We start from the raw sequence: 6,180 nt of genomic DNA, 5'->3' as shown, positions 1-6,180 counted from the left end.
AATGTGATTAAGTGTAGGTTCTTGAAATGTGAATTTTTATTTTGAATTTTTTTAAGCTTGGTAACTTGGGAGGTGACTTACTGACTTGAAAGTGATTAAGTGCAGGTACTTAAAATATGAATTTTTGTATTGAATGTATTTTAGTTTTTTCACTTTGGAGGTGACTTAGTAATTTGAAAATGTTGAAAATATAAATTTTTCATTTTTAATGTAGTTTAGTTTGGCAACTTGTGAGGTGGCTTAGTGATTTGAAAGTGATTATGTGTAGGTACTTGAAATGTGAATTTATCATTTTGAATTTTGCTAATCTTGGTAACTTGGGAGGTGACTTAGTGACTTGAAAGTGATTAAGTGTTGGTATATGAAATGCAAATTTTTGTATCAAATGTAGTTTAGTTTGGTAACTTGGGAGGTGACTTAGTTACTTGAAAATTTTGAAAATGTGAATTTTTTTATTTTGAATGTTGTTTCGTTTGTTAACTTGGGATGTGACTTAGTGACTTAAATGTGATTAAGTGTAGGTATTTAAAATATGAATTTTTAATTTTTAATTTTGTAAAGATTCGTAACTTGGGAGGTGACGTAGTGACTTGAAAGTGATTAAGTGTTGATACTTTGAAATGTAATTTTTTGTACTGAATGTAGTTTAGTATGTTAACTTAGGAGGTGACTTAGTGACTTCAAAGTAATTAAGTGTAGGTTTTGATATGTGAATTTTTCATTTTTAAATTTGTTAAGCTTGGTAACTTGGGAGGTGACTTAGTGACTTAAAGGTGATTAAGTGTAAGTATATGAAATGTGAATTTTTATAATGAATGTAGTTTAGTTTGATAACTTTGGAGGAGACTTAGTTACTTGAAAATATTGATAATGTGAACTTTTCATTTTGAATGTAGTTTCGTTGGGTAACTTGGGAGCTAACTTAGTGATTTGAAAGTGATTAAGTGTAATTACTTGAAATGTGAATTTTTTATTTTTCATTTTGTTAAGCATGGTAACTTGGGAGGTGACTTAGTGACTTGAAAGTGATTAAGTGTAGGTATATGAAATATAATTTATTGTATTGAATGTAGTTTAGTATGATAATGTGGGAGGTGACTTAGTGACTGGAAAGTGATTAAGTGTAGGTATTTAAAAATGTAAATTTATCATTTTTCATTTTGTTAAGCTTGCTAACTAGGGAGGTGACTTAGTGATTTGAATTTGATTAAGTTTACGCACATGAAATTTGAATTTTCGTATTGAATGAAATTTAGTTTGGTAATTTGGGAAGTGACTTAGTGACTTGAAAATGTATAAAATGTAAATTTTTGTTTTGAATGTAGTTTAGTTAGGTAACTTGGGAGGTGACTTATTGACTTGAATGTGATTAAGTGTAGGAACTTGAAATGTAAATTTTATTTTGAATTTTGGTAAGCTTGGTAACTTGGTAGATGACTTAGTGACATGAAAGTGATTAAGTGTAGGTACTTTAAATGTTAATTTTTGTATTGAATGTAGTTTAGTTTGGTAACTTTGTAGGTGACTTAGTGACTTAAAAATGTTGAAAATGTGAATTGTTCATTTTGAATGTAGTTTAGTTTGGCAACTTGATAGGTGACTTAGTGACTTAAAAGTGATTAAGTGTAGATACTTGAAATTTGAATTTTTCATTTTGAATTTTGTTAAGCTTGGTAACTTGGGAGTTGACTTAGTGACTTGAAATTGATTAAGTGTAGGTATATAAAATGTAAATTTTTGAATCAAGTGTAGTTTAGTTAGATAACTTAGGAGATGATTTAGTTACTTGAAAATATTGAAAATGTGAATTTTTCATTTTGAATGTAGTTTAGTTTGGTAACTTGGGAGGTGACTTAGTGACTTGAAAGTGATTACGTGTAGGTAATTGAAATGTGAATTTTTTATTTTTTTCATATTTTTAAGCTTGGTAACTTGGGAGGTGGCTTAGTGACTTGAAAGTGATTAACTGTAGGTACATAAAATGTAATTTTTGTATTGAATGTAGTTTAGTATGGTAATGTGAGAGGTGACTTAGTGACTTGAAAGTGATTAAGTGTTGGTACTTGAAATGTAAATTTTTCTTTTTTTCATTTTTTATTTTGTTAAGCTTGGTAATTACGGAGGTGACTTAGTGATTTTAAATTTATTAAGTGTATGTATATGAAATTTGAATTTTTGTATTGAATGTAGTTTAGTTTGATAACTTGGGAGGTGACTTATAACTTGAAAATGTTGAAAATGTGAATTTTTATTTTGGATGTAGTTTAGTTTGGTAACTTGGGAGGTGATTTAGTGACTTGAATGTAATTAAGTGTAGGTACTTAAAATGTGAATTTTTATTTTGATTTTTGTTAAGTTTGGTAACTTGGGATGTGACTTAGTGACTTGAAAGTGATTAAGTGTAGGTACTTAAAATGTTTGGTTTTTTATTGAATGTAGTTTAGTTTGGTAACTTTGGAGGTGACTTAGTGACTTGAAAATATTGATAATGTGAACTTTTCATTTTGAATGTAGTTTAGTTTGGCAACTTGGGAGGTGACTTAGTGATTTGAAAGTGATTAAGTGAAGATACTTGAAATGTGAATTTTTTATTTTGAATTTTGTTAAGCTTGGTAACTTGAGAGGTGACTTAGTGACTTGAAAATGATTAATTGTAGGTATATGAAATGTGAAATTTTGTGTTAAATGTAGTTTAGTTTGGTAACTTGGGAGGTGACTTAGTTACTTGAAGATGTTGAAAATATGAATTTTTCATTTTGAATGTAGTTTAGTTTGATAACTTGGGAGGTGATTTAGTGACTTGAAAGTGATTAAGTGTAGGTATTTGAATGTGAATTTTTTATTTTGAATTTTTTTAAGCTTGGTAACTTGGGAGGTGACTTAGTGGCTTGTAAGTGATCAAGTGTAGATACTTGAAATGTGAATTTTTATATTTAATGTAGTTTATTCTAGTAATTTTTTTTACAAAATTATCTAAAAAATCGACCACATTTGGTTTGTTTGCTGAAAGTTTTTCAAAATACCGACCATTTGTGGTCGGTTTATTAAAAAATTCAGAAATTTTTACAAAAAACGACCACATGTGGTCGGTTTTCAAAAAAGATTTTCAGAAAACTGTCCACATGTGGTCACTTTTGTTTAAATTAATTAATTAATTTATATATAAGAATCGACCACAAGTGGTCTATTTATTTTATAAATTAATTCATTAATTTAAATATAAAACCGACCACTTGTGGTTGTTTTATTTTAAAATTTTATTTTTATTTAATTTATATAAGCGACCACTTGTGGTCGCTTTTGTTTTTAAAAAATTAATATTGAATTTTAAATATATATATTTTTAAAAAAAAATCGACCACATGTAGTTGATTTTAAAAAAATTACCACACTTTTCGACCACGTATTTTGATCGATTTTGTGGTCCCAGGAAAACTCACCCGTGGTAGAGTTCCTGTTTTTTTTTAGTAGTGCTTAGTTGTATTGAGATACAAGAGTCCTCCAAGTTGAAATAAATTAAAAGGGAGAAGAGAAAAGTTGAGAATCTCAAGAGGAAATATATATTATCTGGCAACAAGGCAGAAATATATATTACCTGGCAACAAGTACCAATTCAAGTGTTTAATTGTGGCGCGGTGCCAATCGTGTTGAATAACAGTGCATTGGTCACCGAGAAGCAGTAGTTATTTTGAACCCAAACATATTATCATACTTTGTTTGAATTTGATTTATTTTATCTCAGATTTTTTCTACACTTATAGATAGTCCCTAAACATCATTTTGGAGGAGAGATAATACATCAAAACACCCCTAAACTTGTAGCTAAAATTTACTTTAGATTCTAAACTTGTAAGACAATTATTTACCCCCTTAACAACTTTAAAGTGAATTTTTTATCACCCTAAAAAAAATTATTCCACTCTCACTACGGAGAGTGAAGTACACACGCTCCACGTCATTGCAAACTCAGTGCCATGTCATTGACATATAAGAAATTATAATTTTTTTTAAAAAGTAATCCAACACACATATTATTTTTATATATTTTTTTAAAACAATAAAAAATATATAACTATACTATTTATATATATATATATATATATATATATATATATAAAACCCACCCCACCCCCTTCCTCCTCCTTCGTCTTCTTCAATAGCCAACCCCATCCCACTCCCGTCATTCCTCCTTCTCCTTATGCTTCAACAGCCCCCCCACCCCCACCCCCCTCTTTCCACCTTCTCCTTATGCTTCAATATGCCCCGCCACCATTAACACCAATAACTTTCACTCAATCAATAACTCACCGGAAAGCACCCACCTCCACCGTGAACCACCTTACAAATTCCCCCAAATGAATCACTAATAAAAACTCCACATGAAAGAGAGATTTATGAACTTGAAAGGAAGATTTTGGGGTAGAGATGCTATTAAAGAAAAGGAAAAATCACACGTAGATGATGTGAATTTGGATGAGTTTCCATTTTTAGTGAATGAAATGAAAGTGTATTTTTCAAATAATGAAGAAAGGTTAAAGAGATTGGGGAAGAAGAAATTGAAACAAATGAATAAGAAATGGATAGAGTTGAAATTGGAAGAATCTGAACTTATGGTAAATAAAAGTCAATTGTTTCATGAAAATTTGAAATTTGTTGTTGAAGGTTCAATGGGTGTAAGGAAGGAGGAGAAAAAAAATAAAGGTTAAAAATATTAAAGTGGGCCCCACTAATTTTTTTTATACTTTTTTTAACTGAAACGCGCTTTTATTTTATTTTTTGTCACGTTAGCCCTTAAGGGGTGTAAAATAATACATTTTAAAGTTGTTAAGGGGGGTAAATAATTTCCATACAAGTTTAGGGTCTAAAGTAAGTTTTGGCTACAAGTTTAGGGGTGTTTCAATGTATTATCTCTTTGGAGGATAACTTTTGACTTGAAAAGAGCTATGAATTGTCGTGGAGGCCGGAGAACATTTTGATTTTTACCATTTCTTCTTACTATTATTAGTTTTTATTGTTCTTTGAATTATTTGTTATTTTTCTTTCATGTCTATGTGAAATTTCTCGTTCTAGAGTTATGGTTCGGAATATTGAGCTCAATTGATTGGCTTATTGTATTAATCACTATTTATTTGCTTATTCCTTCATTGTTATATTTTATTGAATCATGAACAATGAAGCACAACTTTAAACGAAAAAAATTAAACTCGAGAGTGAAAACCCTAGGGTGTAAACAAGGTAAGTAGAGAAAGATCTTAACCCTAATAAGTAGGCAAATATGCAGTTATGATAGAAATATATCTAGTTTGCCTTATTTTCTTGGCTAGAGGAAGAAAATCAGTTTCCTTTATATCTTTAAGTCATGCTTAAGAAAACATAAGAGTTGAAGATGACATAAAGATTTTGATAACGATTCGCGAGGGGTATTCACTTTATTAGCCTCACATCCAATAAATTAGGTAAACTATAATCAAATCTACACTTAAAGTTGAGCTTGAATTATATAACTGTCACGATCCGAACTAGGGCCTGGCCGTGACGGACATCCCGAACCATGAAGGTTCGGACGTCCTACTCTATCTGATCTGGTAATCATGCACAACATTCATATAGTAAAAGAAAATGCAGAATTATGATCTACTACGAAAACATGGTCATACTCTAGATTTCAGTTTAACAATATGGAATGAAATCCGAAAACAACTAAACAACTTCTGGAACAGTCTGCGAAATCTCTACTACATAATCTAAAGATAATTGTCTGAAAAGCTGGGACAAGTCCCCCAATAGACCAAAACCATAACTGATAATAAATGTCTGAAAATAACTAGGCCTTCTGAAATATAGAAGGCGCACCGACTAGACCCCGCACTTCTGTCTGAAGAAATCTACTGCTTATCAGGATCCCTGGACTGTGCCTCAGAACCTGGAAGGTAGGAGGGGGTCAATACAAATGTACTGGTACTCAGAGCAATCCAAAATAAAGCTTTTAATATAAATAAAATAGTTGAGAGCTAGTCATAAAACATCACATACAATATAAATTCCAAAACACATGGGCATCTTTGATAATCATAAAACTTTCTGTCAATGAAACCTCTGATCTTTGTATTACTTCTGAGTTAGGTGGTACTCCCCTACACGTCTGATATTCCACGGGCTTTATGAAATCCGCCATTGACT

The sequence above is a fragment of the Capsicum annuum genome, chromosome 6, assembly GCF_002878395.1.
Source record: "Capsicum annuum cultivar UCD-10X-F1 chromosome 6, UCD10Xv1.1, whole genome shotgun sequence".
Classification (NCBI taxonomy): domain Eukaryota; kingdom Viridiplantae; phylum Streptophyta; class Magnoliopsida; order Solanales; family Solanaceae; genus Capsicum; species Capsicum annuum.
This window is presented reverse-complemented; position numbering follows the sequence as displayed.